The sequence below is a fragment of the Camelus ferus genome, chromosome 17 (assembly GCF_009834535.1).
Source record: "Camelus ferus isolate YT-003-E chromosome 17, BCGSAC_Cfer_1.0, whole genome shotgun sequence".
Taxonomy (NCBI): Eukaryota; Metazoa; Chordata; class Mammalia; order Artiodactyla; family Camelidae; genus Camelus; species Camelus ferus.
The window spans coordinates 8,571,042-8,588,576 of record NC_045712.1 but is presented as its reverse complement, the minus strand read 5'-3'; the positions used below and the strand labels follow the sequence as shown (position 1 = coordinate 8,588,576).

At 38.4% G+C, this 17,535-nt stretch overlaps 1 protein-coding gene across 6 annotated transcripts in view; it reads right to left on the bottom strand.

Annotated features, from left to right (window-relative positions):
- Positions 1-17,535, bottom strand: part of FOXP1 (forkhead box P1) — a 549,899-nt gene that overhangs the window by 308,861 nt on the left and 223,503 nt on the right. For 5 of the 6 annotated variants that reach the window (XM_032458004.1, XM_014560759.2, XM_032458002.1 and 2 more), the window contains one exon: positions 7,735-7,795. The exons of the other annotated variant lie outside the window; for it this stretch is intronic. The gene's annotated coding sequence lies outside the window, so the exon portion shown is untranslated. The remainder of the gene's footprint in view (positions 1-7,734; positions 7,796-17,535) is intronic. 6 annotated transcript variants of the gene reach the window in all.

The following is a 17,535-nucleotide window of genomic DNA, read 5'->3' as shown; positions in this document are numbered from 1 at the left end:
CTCTTCTCCCTCATATAAAATCTCACTACAGTGTTTCCTACACCTATCAGGATACTGTGAATAAAGTCTGCCTTACCATCTTTAACAAGTGAAAATGAACAACTTTTGCCTTTAACACTTTCAAGCCTGTTCCCCCACAGGCTTCCCTATCTCAGTTAATGGCAGCTCCATCTTTCCAGCAGTCACTTACATCAAAAATCCTCAGTCTTCTCTCTTCTTTCTTTCTAACCACAAGCAATCCATCAGTTGACCCCATCATTCAAGATAAAAATCTTGGAAGGTATCTTGATGCACCTCTTCTCAAATTTCCCATCTATTTCACCAGGAAAATCCTTTGGTTTTACCTACATATAAGTTCCAAATTTAGCTACCAAACTAAATTTGTTAAAATTTAACAAACTCCTTGCCACCTCCATCACCGTCCTGATCCTGGCCATCATCGCATCTCACTGGGATTATTACAGTGGCCTCCTAGCATGTCTCCCTGCCTATATTCTCACTCACCCACAGTCTCTTTTAAAACAGCTTGCTGAGCGATCCACTTAAAACATGAGTCAGACCTTGTTCCACCTCAAAGCCCATCAATGGCTCCCTGCTTCACTAGGAGACTAAGAGTCCAGGGAGCCTTAATGCCCTAGTAGGTCTGGTCCTGTTTCTTCCTGACCTTGTCTCCTACTACTCTCCCCCTGTGATGACTTTGCTTTGGCCATACTGGACAACTTACTCTTTTTAGAACACGCCTTATCTTTGCTCAAATGCCTGTGCTTCGTTTAGACTTATCCTATTTACAGTTGCAACCCCTTTCCTCCAGCTGTTGATCCTCCTTTACCCTCCTCCACTGTTTCCACAGCACCTATCACCTCATCCTTACTTATTATGTTTCACTACCTGTTTGCACTGCACCCTGAGAGCCACGAGCAGAGGCCTTGCTGCTGTCATTCACTGCTATACTCCACGTCATCTTGAGCAAAGCTGTCCAAGAGAAATACAACACCTGCCACATATGTAATTATAACCACACTGAAAAAAGTCCAAAGAAACCACTGAAGTTAATTTTAATAATTTATTGTACTTAATCCAATACAGCTAAACTATGATCATTTTACGGTGCAATCAATGAAGAATAATTATTCAAATATTTCACATCCTTTTTTCCATACAAAGCCTTTGAAGCGCTTTGTGGATTTTACACCTACTGCACGTAAATTTGGGCTAGCCACATTTCAAGGGTTCAATAGTTGTATGTGGCCAGTGATTTCAATATTGAACAGTGGAGGTCCTGTCTACTCTATTTTATTCTACTTTATTGCATACTCTGTTTTTGAAAAACTTCTTGGGCACAGCCCACTGAATTGATTGCCTGACCCATGAATGGGTCCCTACGTGCACTGTGAAAATCACTGCTCTCAGTAAACTTTATGTAATCAGTAGTGAAGGGATTGCAGGACACTTCCCCTGGCCTTCAGGGCCTGCACAGGGTCCTCTGAAAGAGAAAAAAGCTTCTAGAAAAAAAGAAGCCTGGAGGAAAGTGTGAGGAACTGAAGATCCTGCCCATCCATGAACTGAAATCATGACAGTCCATCCAATGATGCAAGATTTTTTTTTCTAATTAAAAAGTAATTTTAAATAACTCACTACACTGTCAGATAATTAACAAAACACCTAATTACCTTTAAGTATATACCATATCCATGCTAATACACAAGATTCAAGGGAAAATTTGCATGATCTTCACACTTCAAAAAGAGTGCATCTTTCGAGCACAGGGAACTGTATTCAATACCTTGTAATAGCCTATAATGAAAAATATGAAAAGGAATATGGTGATTTATATAACTGAATCACTATGCTGTACACCGGAAATTAACACTGTAAACTGTCTATACTTCAATTAAAAAAAAAAATGCATGTGAATAGAGCAGAAAGACTTCAAGATTTTCATTTTTTTTCTCTCTCCCCTCAACTCCCACCCCATGGAAGGCCACGGAAGTACAATGGTTCTGATCAAAGACAGAGAACGGCAAACTTTTATGATGAATCTTCAGTTTCCACGGATGAGGTCGCACTCACCAAAGTCTTCTGAAAAGACAGCATAAACTTCAAAACCAGACTCAGCCCTGGGCAGAAGACTCAGAATAAGGATTCTACCACTGATATACCATTTGCTTCTTTAAGGTCCTGGGTATTACTAGGTACGAGAAGGTATGCAATGCAGGTTATCATAGATGTGCTACCCTAATCAGAGTCTGCATGTGTACAGTTAAGCTTCGGATTTCCTCGCGAGGCTCTTCAATTGCCAAAGAAGGGCGATACTTCCTACGTCTCTGTTAGCTGTTCGGTCGTCACCTAAGCTGAGAACTTCCTAAGATGCTCAAGGTGAGCAGTCAGGCTATCTGTACCCTTGGCAGATGGAAAAGCAACAATGTCATTTTAAAATATGAATAAAACCATTTGTTATTTGTATTTTTGATTGTTCGCTGTGCAAAATATGGCTCCTTGATGATTGCTGCAAATAATGTCTTTACTACAAAATATGCCTTCATGTACATTTCAACAAGTGACTTCTGCTTGAAAACGAACTCTATTGAGCATATTTCTCTGGAAATCAATATTTAAAAATTTTTTTTCTCTGAAACTAACATTCAAGAGAGACAGCTCTTGTTTACAGAGTAACTTAGTTTAGCATTATGGTTAACAATGTTTAAAAACAGCCAACTTAAAATGCAAACATTTAAATTCTGAAGTTTAACTGTTGGGAGGCCCCGTCTATTTCTAGGGAAATATAAACAACATGAAAACAGTCATTTCCCCCCCAATTCCAACCCTTGTGAGAATATTTCAGACCACCAGTTTGTTGGATTTAGGAATAAGGACTCTGAGCTGTAAGACAGCTAAAATTTTAAATGCTCTGAATGAACCTTGAAAACATTACGCAAAGGGAAAGAAGTCGGTCACAAAAGACCACATACTCTATGATTCCATTTATGTGAAACATCTAGAACAGGTAAACTCTACAGACAGGAAGCAGACTTGTTTTTGCCAGGGGATGGGTTGAGGGGAGTAACTGCTCATGGGTATGGGGTCCTGTCTCATAAAAATATTCTAAAACCAGATTGTGATGATGGTGAAAAACAGTGCCTACACTAAAAACCATTGATCAGTTCACTTTAAATGAGTCAATTGTCTTGCGTGTCAATTATCTCTCAATAAATCTACCGACAAAAATTAACACACCTAATAACATTCACAACACTGGCATGAAAAATACCAGAAAATCAAGTTAATCATATAGCTTTCCCATAATGCTAAAATACATAAATCCCTGACACCCAGTCTCCCTGTTACCAAACACTTCCTCATAGCGACCAATATTACCCTTCCTACCACCAGTCAGCATCACCATTCATAATGTCTGTCTTCCCTTTTACAATATAAACTGTAAGAGGACAGAGACAGTGTCCTTCCAATGTTGTGCTATGATCCTAGCACATAATCATCAATAAATACCTGCAGTGGGAACAAACGTACACATGTATGAAGTCTGCACATTTGTATATATGAATGGATGAACGAATGAATAAAATTACTGGATTTGGCCAATTCAGCCAATCAAGTTGTTGGTGTCCTAACCCCTGAAATCTGTTCTCCACTTCACCTATGCTCTCAGCCACCCAAGTAGAGCTATTTCCAGGCAGCCATGGCAGCTTCTTGTGACCAAGTCATCATGATTGTACCCATTAAATATCAATGGATGCGATGTGTATAATTTTTAACTCATTTGCTTCAAAGAAAATTGCTTGCCATGGATTTTACTGTATTTCCACCATATAGGTAAGGACAAAGCCTCAAAGAAGGAGAGTATAAAAGAGAAAGAACCCACCCAGTCAAGCTAGACTGGTCAGATTGTAAGACGAGAGAGGGAAGTAAAATTTCTATGTTATTTAAAACATTGTATGTCAGGGTCTTCATACTACATCAGCCTTGTCTTTACTATGACTGTTACAACCCCAGCATGGGTATATGAGTGTGAATGGGATGGGGGCAGAATGGAACTCAACGCTCATGTAAAGTGACTGACTAGCCATTCCAGCCAATGTGGTCAGCTGGCAGCTCAGTGAAGACACTCTTTTCCAGTGTTTTCATAACGACTTCATGAATTCATACCCAAGTAATTCAAAAGCTGAATGTTATAAAGAGGTCATTTTGAATGGATTTAACTCAGAATATTGTTGTCATTAAGTAAACATTTAAACCACATAAATATACACTTTCCAAAGAACCAATGAATATATTTTAAATGGCTAGATAGCTATTTTCAACATTATTTGTAACCAAGAAATAATCTGTAATATGAAAGACACAATGAGTGAAGTCTCTAAACATGCCTTATGGCTCCTTAATCTTAAAAAACAAAACAAAACAAAAAAACCCCTCAAATTGGAGGCGGAAGAAAAATTGAAATGATCACACTTTCTTTTAGTTTTTTTTTTAAACTTTCTCATAAATGAGTTGACTATAAAACTGAACCAATACAAAAAATGAAGCTTGAAGATGAAGTTTAAACATAACCGTTTAATTGTAATCTACGTGGGCTTAATGATTATCATCATTTACTCCCAGTGCCATTCAGAATTGAGTTCAAGACAATGAATTTCACAAATTGGATTTGAATTTTAAGCAAGAATGTATGTGGGTGAATTGCAAATGGCCAGAGAAGCAGGGAGAAAATGACCTACAAACCTTTATTAAACCACCAAACCAAAGCAGACAAGATACAGAGACATCAATATAACTGTGACCAGAGCAACTATCTTCTTAGCTCCACTCTTTGACCTTCTAGATGACCTTGGATAAGTTACTAATCATTGAATGACCACTTTCCTAGTTTGTAAAGCGGGGATTATCGTAACGGCCAGCTACTGCTCAGGAATGCCGGCAACCAACCCATTTTGAAAAAGTGCTCAGACCTACTTGGAAGACACTGTTACATCACCACCAAGCAGGATGACTGGGATTTATGAATCCTCAGGCCTTTGAATCTAAATTTGAAACATGGCTTCATCTGCTTTTCTGAATTTGCCTAGTCACTTTTATGCACACAACCAGTTGTTCCCATAGTGCCAATGCACACACACTGATTTGCTTTTATGCTAATTGCTAATGATTCCCAGATTTCAAAGTTGAGCATGGCATTTACTGAGGAGCTCCTGGCATCTAAAATCTACACATAATTCTTGTCATGTGGAAGATGGTGCTATTTCTTAACCATCGCTGGAGAGCACAATCTCTTTAAGGTTTATTCACTGGGAAGAAACACTGAACATTCTATCCATTTTACACATTTCTTTAGATTTTATATTGTTAACAAATTTTTTTCTTTATATATAAGAGACCACGATACATGAGGATTGGTTTTGAAGGATCCCTGAGGTTGTTAAAAGCTAAAAAAGTACATGTAATTTATTATTTACCTTTATACCTGATTTATAAAGAAAATTTGAAAAGTCAAAACACAAATGGAATTGATATTGTAGAAGAAAAACATTTAAATAATAAAATGTTAACTGGGAGTAGAAAAAAAGAAGTTTACTTAAAAATACAATATCAACAACAAAAAAGTGAAGTTGTAAACAATTACTAAGGTTAAGCAAAAACTCTTCCTCTGAGATTCCTGGCAGTCAAGATGAAAAGAAAAATCACACACACTTGTTGATCAGTTTCTTTTTTTTACAAAAGGAGGCATCAGAAGACAAAATTTTTCTATGTTCCTAAAATTTGACAAGGGGCTTCTGATTTGCAGGATACTGTATAACACAATACACCATGTCCTTGATGGTAATGATTAAAAAAAAAAAGAAGCATTTTTTCTCCTCATGGACTCTCTCTCTTGGTCAACACAAAAGACAAATTCCTAGAAAATTTTTTCCCCCAAAATTTCCCTTGACTGACAACACTTTTAACGTTGAAAAATATCATACAATTGGGAGAAATAACCACACAAATTCAAACGTGTCCATTTTCAGGTCATGGGTAAAGCATGGACATTGTGAAGACATCAAGTCAGAAGGAAAATAATCTATACTTACAGATGATTCCAAAGAAAACTGAAAATCTACTAATAAAGCCCCTTTTTTGGAACTGTAGGGATAAGGCAACTCTCAAGGTGAATACTTCATCTTTTGAACCACTTTTTCACCTTCGTTTAATCATAATTTTTAGCTTGACCAGAAACTCAGGAGAGTTAAACACCTGGCAAGGCTCTGCACAAGGGACATCTCGGACTGAGATCTCGCAGGAATCACAGAGACCGGGAGACACAACGCACCGCTGAGTATCTGTGGCAGAGACAAAATGCCCCACAGAACAGACAACACTGACTGAATGGCCCTTTAAAGAAAAAGTCTGCAGACTCCTGAAATAGACTAAGACTGAAAAACTGGGAAGCGATTTGCCAAAAGTCATGCAAAGCTTGACCTGATTAGCCCAACTACTGGTTAAAATCAATCCTTTCTATACTGGAATATCTGAAAGCTACTGTCCTCTTTGGAGGACAATCAGGTGCTTTCCACATGTTTTAATTTAAAAAACAAAGACGGTAAAGTACATCAGGTTAGACTGTTTGGTCCGAATCAAAGGTGCCAAAGTGTAAGTAGGAAAACAAATCCCTCCCTTTATGCCTTCTAGAATTGCCCAAGCCCTGGGTGAGACAAAAAAACTAATCTAAGAATCTTCACATTACGAAAGTTTCACTAAAAACCTTGTTCAACTAAAGAGTAAGAAGCCTGTATCTTACAAACTCATAAACTTTAATTTGGTAAGAGCTGAGCATAAGGCAAACCAGACCAGCAAGTAACCTGTTTTAAAACAGGCACAATCTACTATATCAAGTAGAAAAGATCACTGGCCAAGATTCAAAAATAAAATGAAGCTGCTCTCTACTTGAGAAACATTAGATGTAAAAATGACCTGCAAGATTAACACGGGTGAGGTGACCACGGCCCTCACCAGAAAGATACTTTGGCAATCCAAAAAAATGCTTAGCATCCATAACCATTTTAACCAGAGTGCTTTCTTATCCCCCTTCCCAAAATTGAGTGAGAAAATTTAATTTAGCTTTCATTCATCAAGCTACATTAGCCTCTCTGAAAACTTCTAATTTTAAAATCAAGCACTCATTTGATTTTCAAGCAAGGTCAAGAGAACGAGGCAGCAGAGCGCTGACATCACAGGAACATGCCCCACGCCACATGGCGGCAGTTACATCAACACGGCATGTGGCTATGGCGCCTGACTGTTAATTTCTGAAAGGAGGTGATTCCAAAGCCGCCACATGAACACGCGTCGGATGACACCACTTCAGCACAGAACACTGACATGCGTTACTCTTGTTCACAGCAAGTGAATTTTATGAATCACCACTTCTGTGATGTGAATATTCCTTTCTAACTTTAAACCTACCAAGTCAACAACCCCCCCCCCCAAAAAAAGTTCAGCTTCCACAAACAGGAAAAAGTCTGATAATATGTCAGGGGGGAATATGTGACCATCTAAACTATTCCTTAAGGGCAATCTTTTCTTTAAAGACCTCCAAAAATATGCTACATACACACTCACACACAAATAAATACACGCATATCTGATAATTATGTAGCTCCGAAAAGAAGTGGATTAAGACACCGAGAAGGTGGTAGACAGAGCCCTAGATGTAATTCCACTAATCAGATTTGCATTTACCTTTTTTGGCTTCTGTAAAGCAATCTTCAGTTAGAGTCACCTCAAAAGGTCACTTCTTACCCTGAAAACAAAAGAGAACATCAAAATCTGAATGTCAAGACAAAGCAGCACCCACCTATTTGCCTGGAAGAGATGCAAGAAAAACCACCAAAGAACTCAATTCTATTCAATGGCAAATGACTCTCAGACTCAATAAAAACAAGTCCCAAGACCTCCGCTTAACTGGACCATGATTAACTGGACCACATACGTGCCTTTGAGCTCTTCAAGACAACAGAAACAACTTGGATGGAAAAAGTGGAGGTGAAACATTTCACATGTTGCCTATGAGGTTTTTTTCATTTCGTCCATCAGTTTATTTTCATGTGGAATAACACGTGAGTCACAGTCTTTTGTTTTTGGAAACCAGACTGCTACAGAACCGTGCCTCTGTTTGGTTAACATCCACAATATCTCTAATTTCATTAAAGCAAAGGCTTATCTTTTCCCCCTCTTCAGAAGAGAGTTAGTTCTTGTAGACAGGATGCTTTATGCCACTCCGGACCTTTCAAAACGGATAAAAGCACCACAGTTTTCAATGAGGGGTGGGTTTTCACTGGTTGGTAAAAGCTGTTCACTCAGTGTTTTCCACTTAGCATATATCCACCAGATGCACTAAGTTCAATAAAAATAGTTCCCGGCAGATGAAATAAACAATTGAAATCAAGCTTCCTGAAACACAAAGAAAGCAAGAAACATGCTTTATCCCACATCTACTCCTGCATCTGCAAACTCCCTTATGCAAAATAGTGTATAATCCTTTAAGAAACATTACAAACTGCCTCTTTCTGCCCATGTAACTGGGATCAACATATGGCACAAGTGAAAAGAAAAACATTTGTTTATTAATTTAGATCAAGTTACCAACAGGGTCCAAGATTCATTCCACATCCATTGACCAAATGCTCATAAATTTTTTGTAAGATGGTGAAGTCATATCATCATTTTAGTAAAATCTTAATATCCTTTTGCTCACTCTTCAGAACAATATGTAATGAAGTGGTTTTAATTTCAGACAGAGTACCTCCCTGCTCATCCCTCGCCTGCTGGCCCTGAATGTGGAAAGGCAAACATCATTGAGAAGAGTTAAATCTTATTTCATTCAGGCTAAAAATTTGAAAGTGGTACTTTGGTGTGTACTCTCTTTGAGGAATTGATCTGAGGCCAATTTATGACATTTCCACAAGCATGTGTATGCAGATTCTTGCCATTAAGACTGGAAAAAAATGCAGGCTCTGAGTGAAATCATAATTTTCATGTTTACTGTAAGAGGAAACTGGAGGTTTTCACCATAAATGTTCACCATTTGGGTGGGGGAAAACCCTAGTTCCAGGACTTAAAATCACTATTTTGCAACCCTGCCCCAAACCTTTTTGTTTTTACACAAAACAATTCAAATTGAAAATGAAAATTGTGTCACATCGTGTGCTTTACTGCTGATGTGCGTCCCCAGGATTGGTTTCTCCAGTGGTGAGAACTCTGTTAGAGGGCAAATGGCGATAAGAAAACAGAGCAGTGATGGTCGGTCCCCAAGGTAATGCTGAAATCTACAAAGCAGCCCCGCCCCACACAAATAAGAAGAGCTCATTAAACAGGAGACAGGGTAATCATCTTACACAACAGAAACTTCCATCTCCATCACTCATCCAACCCTAAATGGAGAGTAAGTTAACTCTGGCAGACCCTAGTCAATTTCAAGGCAAGAACGCCCGTTCTGCCTCCTTTTTGCTGGAGATGTTCTCCAACGTGTGCACACTAACCTAATTTTCATGTTTATCTATTAAACTGCCTCTATTTTTCTGTGTTTGGCAGTCAGGTCTGTAGTATCAGACTTTGCACTACAGATAAGATTGCACTGCAAAGATCATTTAGGCCTGGCAAACAATTAGACCCTTATTAAAACTGAATTAAAAAAAAAAAAAAACCTCCTGAAAATGCCTACTCTGAATAAAGTTATCTCTAGTATTATATTCAAACCTGTCCAACATTTCCAGGTAAGTACTGGGTCTGTTTCTCTACTCACCTATCTACAAAGAACTGTATGTAAGTGAACACAGAGCAAAAAGAGAAGCTGGTTCTCCCTCACAGATTTTACCAGTATAATTTCTCTCTAGAGGGAAAAAAAATTAATAGTAACAATATCATACAATTGACCTTCCAACTTATAATTACTAAAGCAATACAAAGTTGGCTACACTTAATCTTTACTTAATACATTAAAAAAACTGGCAGTGGGATACAAACCATATTTTCCTCCATTTTGAAGTTCCATAAATTTTAATGCATATGTACATTTGACCACTCATTAATTTCTTTCTGTTTATTTTAGTTTTTGGTATACATTAGCAAAGTAATCTAAAAGATATTTTTCCAGCTTTGCTGAGAAAAGATTAATAGTTCAACAGCTGTTTGCCATCATGCTAAATTAAATGAAATGTGTCAATATAACAGACAAGAAAATTAGAGAGTAGGACTGCGGCCTGAGTCTGCATCATTACTAGCCTAGAAGAATCAGAAATCAACAACTCGGAGAAAAATCTGCATTTCATTTTTCCCAAAACATAAAACTTCTGTTTCTAAAACCATATTTGCTATTAAAAACAAAAAACAAAAGACAAAAGACACTTTGACTTATCAAATGTATCAACTATTTATCTGCATGTTTACTGGCAGCACAAGCACCAAAACTAAAATTCAATCATTCTGTAAAGCTTTTAAGTTAAAAAAAAAAAAAAGATAAAAGAAATATATTCCCCCTCCAGCCCACCTGTCTTCTTTTTTTTTTTTTTTTTTAATGCTGTCATCATATGAATTGCATTTTTCTTTTTCTTTTTCTTTCTTATGTGTCCTATTGACTTCAGGTTTTAAAAGTGAGCTAGGGACAAAGTAAATAGAAATTACTTTTTTTCCTTTATGTCATTTTGTATACAAATCAAGATCCTGTGAACACTGGAAACTGTTCTGTGTGTGGCCTTGTAACTATTGTTTGCGATAGTGTTATTTACCTGAAGCTATTTGATGACCATGAAGGCCTTGACCAATACATTAATCTTCAGCTGAGAATCCTAGTTTAAGAAACTTTATGTACTTCTCAACTCCCCTCTACCCCTCATTAGGAATTTTACTTTGCAGACCCCTTAGGTTACTACAGGGCTTCAATTTCATACCTTCTATGAGCATATTTTGCCCCTACTCTAATCCGTGTGACAAATAATACATAGTGCCATTTGGTATCACCTCGTTGGAACAGAGTTCCAGGTAAACGTGGAGGTGTGATTTCATTTCACAAGACTGAAAATGAACAATATGTGCTCTATTTTTTCCGCTTAAAAGTATTTCTCCCTCATCTTTCATGGCAGCTCAAGGAAATGATTTGCATGGGGATTTCAGCATTATAGTTCATCCTGTACAATTACACAGGAGACTGTGAAGGAGGGTCAACAGAGCTCAACTCACCTTTTAGTCTCACAGATGCTGGATGAGAACCTACTGTGTGTCAGCATCACTAGGGATGCAAGGATGATGCAAGTCTCTCCCGTGCCACGAAGAAGGTGGCAGTTAAGAGTTCATCTCTGGCCACAGGAACCCTCCTCTCATTCCCATCTGCCCCAATATGTCCATCAAATAACATGTATTTCATTTGAGGGGGAAAAAAAAAACAGTCTAAATGGACCAATTTCCAAGAGACTGTTGTCTCTTTAACCTGTGAATCTTCACTCATGTGGGCTTTTCTGGATTGTCTCTCAAAGATGTTTTAGAAAACCAGAGTATCTCAACACAAACTCAACTTGCCAAAAAATGGTAACACAAGGGTCACTTCATTTTCTTACCCTCAAGACAAGAAAATCCACTTAGAAATCAACCCCAAAGTGCTTTCTTTTTTTTTTCTCTTTTTCTTTTCTCTGCTCTAATAACTTCAAATATTGAGTCAGGTTTACAAAAAGAAAAAGGAAGGAGGGAGGGAAGGAAATGAGATTAAAAAAAAAAAAAAGAAAAGAAGTAAAGAAACAGGGAGAAGAAACCAGGGGGAAAAGGAAAAGGAAATAAAACAGAAAAAGAAAACTCTTGTGGAGTACACGTCTCTGGGACCAGAGGCGACCTTCACCATCACCCAGGTTTGCCGGTTTACAGTTACCACATTTATTTTACTTTTCTCTATCAAAAAGCCTACTGCTGTGAAGCATCACTCCCCAAAGTTTCCTCCTATTGCGGCAAGAAACATTTTACTTCCTTCCTTTCTTCCCCACACTCTGGGACCCTCACCAAGTCAGAGGACCTAACATTGGGGTCCATTCTAGTAAGAAAAATTGAAAATACTCTAAATAAAGCAAGCCACGTGGTGCAGGCAGCCCTGGCCGAGGATTGCCCGTGAGATAAGTTCAGGCTGGCAGCCCTCAGCTACTCCACACCGGCCCCTCTCTCTTGGAAAAAAACAAAACAAAACACTCTCTCACCTGCAAGGAAAGTAAAACCCTGGTCATGGTCATGTGAAAATATTTTATAGGTATCCTTTAGCAGGCTTTAAATGTTGAAACCTAAAAACAATATTTGCTGTTTTCGCTTTGAAGCTCTAACAAAGCCTTTGTTTTAGATTTACCTTGAGTGTGTGCAATAAGAGTTAATAATCAAATCCATCCCAACCCCCACAAATGTTAAACAAAAAGATAAAAGAAATGCAAATAGCTATTGTCATGGAAAGTTAAAGTACCTGTCTGTATTTTTAAGTGAAAACTATTATCTCTATCAATCAAAATTTAAGAATACAATAGCGCTAATCACAGAAGGTGCTCTGACAGAGTTACTTTTCCTCACCAAAAAAAAAAAAAAAAAGGTATTTTTCCTCTTAAAAACCCAGTATAAAAGTCATATACTTACAATGAGATAGGGTATTTGTAATTTTATTATTAAAAACCTTCAGCAGCCTCACTGTTAATAAATGCTTCAAGTCTCTAGACTGATTTGTACCTAAGAAGACCCAAGTCCCTACATATTTTAATAAGGTTGATGAAATTTTATTTAAATTCTCACAGTTTCCAACCTGCGGGGGAACAGCACACTCTTCTGTTGAAAAGAGTTACTCAAACAGAGGCAACAGTTAACTGGTAATGAAAACTCCTTTCAGACTCTGGACACAATTCCTAGTCCCTGAAATATTTTTACACAGGACCTATCTTCCTTGGTTAGCTCATCCTTTCCAATGGTAGCAATTCATTTTTGAAATTATAACGTGATTTCTAACATCACACCCCAGAATAATCAAAGTGCACAGTGCATCAATTTCTCTAAGTCTTCTTTTAATTCACTTTTTAAAAAGACTGGACTAGACTCTGAATGTGGTGCTTTCTACAGACAGTGACAGGAGCAAAAAATAGCAAGACCCCAGATAGTAAAACAAACAGCTCAAGATTAAAATTCCTAGAGCAAACAGTTAAGCCAGGATGCCATTATGCTGGCTAAGCCTGGATGGATGTCTCCTCCACTGTGGGGCCAAGAGGCTGTCATCTTCCCCCCAGCAAGATCAGATTTCCTTCCCTCCCGACCGCCTCTCTGAGCATCATGGCCAACATCTCTAGTGTGCTATTAATATCAATGAAGAGACGATTCGATTTCCACTGAAGAAAACCCTTCCTATTCCGGCACAGACCTTCGGGGAGGACCCTGGCCCGGGGATAGACAATACAGCAGCAGAGTTTCACTGCTTTCTTACAGTTCGGTCTCGCAACACTGTTTGAAGGCTTTTAGCAAACAATGGCAGCATTATCTCCAAGATAGTTACAAAACAGGATTTGTTAGGACAAAGAATAATAAAGCTGTTTTTTCTCTCTCTCTCTCTCTCCGTCTCCCTCTCTCTCTCTCTGTTTTCTTCCCCCCAGTTCCCAAGAGCCTCTCTCTGCCAGTCGAAAATTCAGCCACATTTCCTGAGAGGCACCTGTACTTGTCCATTTCAAGGCAGCCGGCAACTGACAATGGCCCCAGGAACCAGGATCAGAAGAGCAACAAAGTAGCCTCTCAACATTTGTAAAATGAAACAAAAGTAACAGCCTTGGTTTCGCACACACTTACCGATTCATGGTGAGGAAGGAAAGCTTTGGGGCCGGCAGAGGCAATTTTCACACAATGGAAGAAAGTTGAGAGTTTGTAAGGGAGAAACTACGGGCGCTTGGAAGCCTGCGGGCTCTCAGGGCTCCCGGGCTGGCGGCAGTGTGAGGGAGGACTGAAGGTATGTGGGCTAAACACAACAAAAGCCACTGCCTTACTCTAGATTAAATATGCAGGAAGAGGCCCCTTTGCATAAACACAAACACTCAGCAAATGAATAACTGGCTCAATCAGACGCCCGCTGTGCCTTCTACCTGTCCTCTCTCTGACAGGAGACACTGCCTGTTCCAGGGGACAAGGACTAAACAGGAGACAGTTAAATGCTGTGTTGCTATAATAACAATTAAAATGAATTGCATTCATTAGTAATTAAGAACTCACTCCTGGGAAGGGGGGAAGTCTGGGGAGGAGGGGGGAGGAATATAAACGCTATTGTTGTATCTTTAGCTACTCCAAAAAGAACTTGGCGTAAGACCCATCAGCGGACTTTTTACTGGAGCTTGCATTTAGACCTCTAATATTCAATGAGAGTTTTAAACAACCACAATTTTTTGGCCACAATTTAAGGTCAGAAATGTATCTTTTGTTTCTCTGCTTTGCCACATTATAAACTGATCCTTCTGAGTCTGTACCTACAAAAAGATGTGTTTCACATATGCATAAAATTTACATATATAAAATATATACACACACATATATGTACATGCATATACATGTGTACATATACTCACATAATATTCATGCATATCTAACCAAAGAAAATAAATTAAAAAAAGTGTCACTTTCCACTCCTCAGTTCACTAATGATTTAAGAAAAGTAATTTGAGTCTTCCAAAAATACATCCCAAATGCCTGCCTTTCAAATGTCATCAATCCCTGACCACTCATTTAAAAACATTAACCATATATTACAAAGAATGCTTTTAACTGAGTGGCCTCAGCCACTTATAATTTCAATTAAATAACGTAATTACAGTCAACAATTTTCTCCATTTTGGCAGAAAATATGCCATACCTCAACATAATCTGTCCTTAGAACCGAAGAATTTAAGCAAGAGGAAAAACGCAGGCGCGGGGAATTCACTGCTGCATGTTCCCAGCTCATGGAGTCAACTCACGCTCACCTCTAACCTCTTATTATATGTGCCAGCTACGTGTTGGTCTTAGTAACTTAATTATTTTTTAATAACTTTGGCAGAATTAAGTGATTTCGATTGAAACATAAATAAGATTATGTTCGCCTACTTCCTTTTCACACCACATAGTACTTTGGGGACAAACCCAGCACTGCTATTCAGTAAGATGTGTCTACATTTGTACTTGGACTGAAAAAGGGTAGATCACAGATCCTTCACAGCCTCAGAGGACGTACCACAATTACACCAGCCAAGGGAAATAAGGTGGCTTTCTATTTCCAAAGCAAGTTTTATTTTATTACCACCACACTGTTTCCTGGCTATATCATTCTACCCCCAAAGCAAAAGAATATTGCTGAAAAGTTGAAAAAAAAATGTTTCACAAACAAAAAAAGCCCATCCTAAACATACATTATGGCCTAACATGGAGAAAAGAGAAAATTTAAAAATTTACAACAAAATAATACAGGTTCTTTAAGAGGGGTTCCCAAAGACACTAAAGATGCCTATTCTGTTCATTCTTTTGTCTTGCAGTGACCTTCCTGATCAGGTGTTAGCTAACCCACTTCTATAGAGTGAGATAACCTTGATGCAAATAAACCATAGAACAAAATTTAATCAGTATATCACTGTGAAAAAAGCCTTGGTCCATCCCAATGGAGCTTCTAATGACTGTTTTGGCAGTTCTGGCGGGTAGTTCTGCTTCCCAGCTCATCTATATCTCATACTGGTTGAGCAAGCTAATGGAAATGCTGTTAGTGGAATCCAATATTCATGCTCTGTATCGTGCAAACCTGGATGCAACTGAATATATTATACAATTATAGGTAGTATCTAATTCCATAGGTATTAGATACTGTCCTCAAAATTAATATTTTAATGAGGACAGTGAAATAAAGACGACAATCCAGGTAAGGGAGTCATGCACTGTGGCCTAGCTAAGCTCCTTTGCTGCCAGAGTGCTGGATCCCAGAGCAACCTGCACAAGACACAGGGATTGTGACAAAAATCCGTATGCGAGCCTTAGATGCTGAGTGACATATACTGATGCACAGAGTCAAAGATGTCATCCTCACACAAGCGCCACTCGCTGTAAGCCTGAGAGAGCATGCAGGGGGGAAGATGAGGGGAGTGGGGTGGGGAGGAGTTGCAGTGAGACCTCCAGAAAATAAACAGGGTGTACAGTTTCAAAGGCTGCAGACACAGACATTTCATTGTTCAAGCCAATTATCAGTGGAAAATAATAACAACAGATGGATTGAGAGTCACTGACTTTTCATATGCACTTCATCTCAGCAGAACAGATGATGAAACGCGAGAGCTATCTCAAAAAGGCAAAACATCTTTCAGTAAGAGAACTCTACAGTCCAGATGGGGACCTTCTAAGGCTGCTGATTATCTTCTTATAATGTTGTAAGATAGACTTACTAAAACATTTCAAGAGCGGATCAGATATGATGCATACAATGGCTTCATTATTGGAAGGAGTTACCTCAGACTTGTGACTAAACCAGGCTGAGATTTCAATAAAGGTTAGGACTCTAAGCTTCCTGTTTTCTCATCAGGGACTGCAGGTTCCAACTAAAACTGGAAATCTGTGCACAAGAGAAGAATAAACTGTCGCCCAAGGATTTTTGTGCTCTTCTTTCATTTGAGCAGAGGGGAAAAAAAGAGAGAGAGAGAGAAACTGGAACTGTGAAAAGGACATTAAATTATTCTGAAGCATTCCACCATGCTTCATATGGAGGGGGGGAGCTCCAAAGCAATTCCTTATTAAAAGCATTCAGTGATAAAATATCATCTCTTACATGCAGTGAGAACATCCTACATACCCCTTGCCACTGGTGACTGCAAAATATAATTTGCTTTTAGTAGGAAATAAATATAAATTTCAACGATGGTGTGATAAACAGTTCTAATAAATGCCAACCACACAGACAAAACCCACCAACAAACCCAAGAGCATTTCCACTTAAATATCACCAAGTCTGACTTGTAGATAAAACACAACAGGTAAACCACAACCTAATTAACTGCTAAAATACAAAAAAAGAAAAGTTAAAATCTCTCGTCAGATTAAGCCTCGTTACTCCTGGAAGAACAGTGTATCTGTCCCCATCTCTCCATCCACCATCAATTCCATGTACATAATTTTGCACAAATCTTCCTCTGAACTGAAATAAAACATGGTTGAAAAAAGAAAACCTGATCTCCCTGCTATTTACTAACATACTTAACATTTAAAAAATATTTTTATGAACACAACTGTTGATTTCACAAGTTTATAACATAAGCAAAGAAAAAAAATTTTTTTTTCAGAGCAAGGCTTTTCTTTCAAAGTACTCTGACAAAAGTAAATTCGTAGCAGAACATACAAGCACGAAGAAAATATTGCCAAGGGCCAAATTCTGCAACTGCTTTGAGAAGCAAACAAGAACACAAAAGATGTGTAATGCAACCATCTGTCTCTCCTCATACTATATCAATGCCTCAACTTTATCCCCCACCCCCTTAGCCAGCCCACACC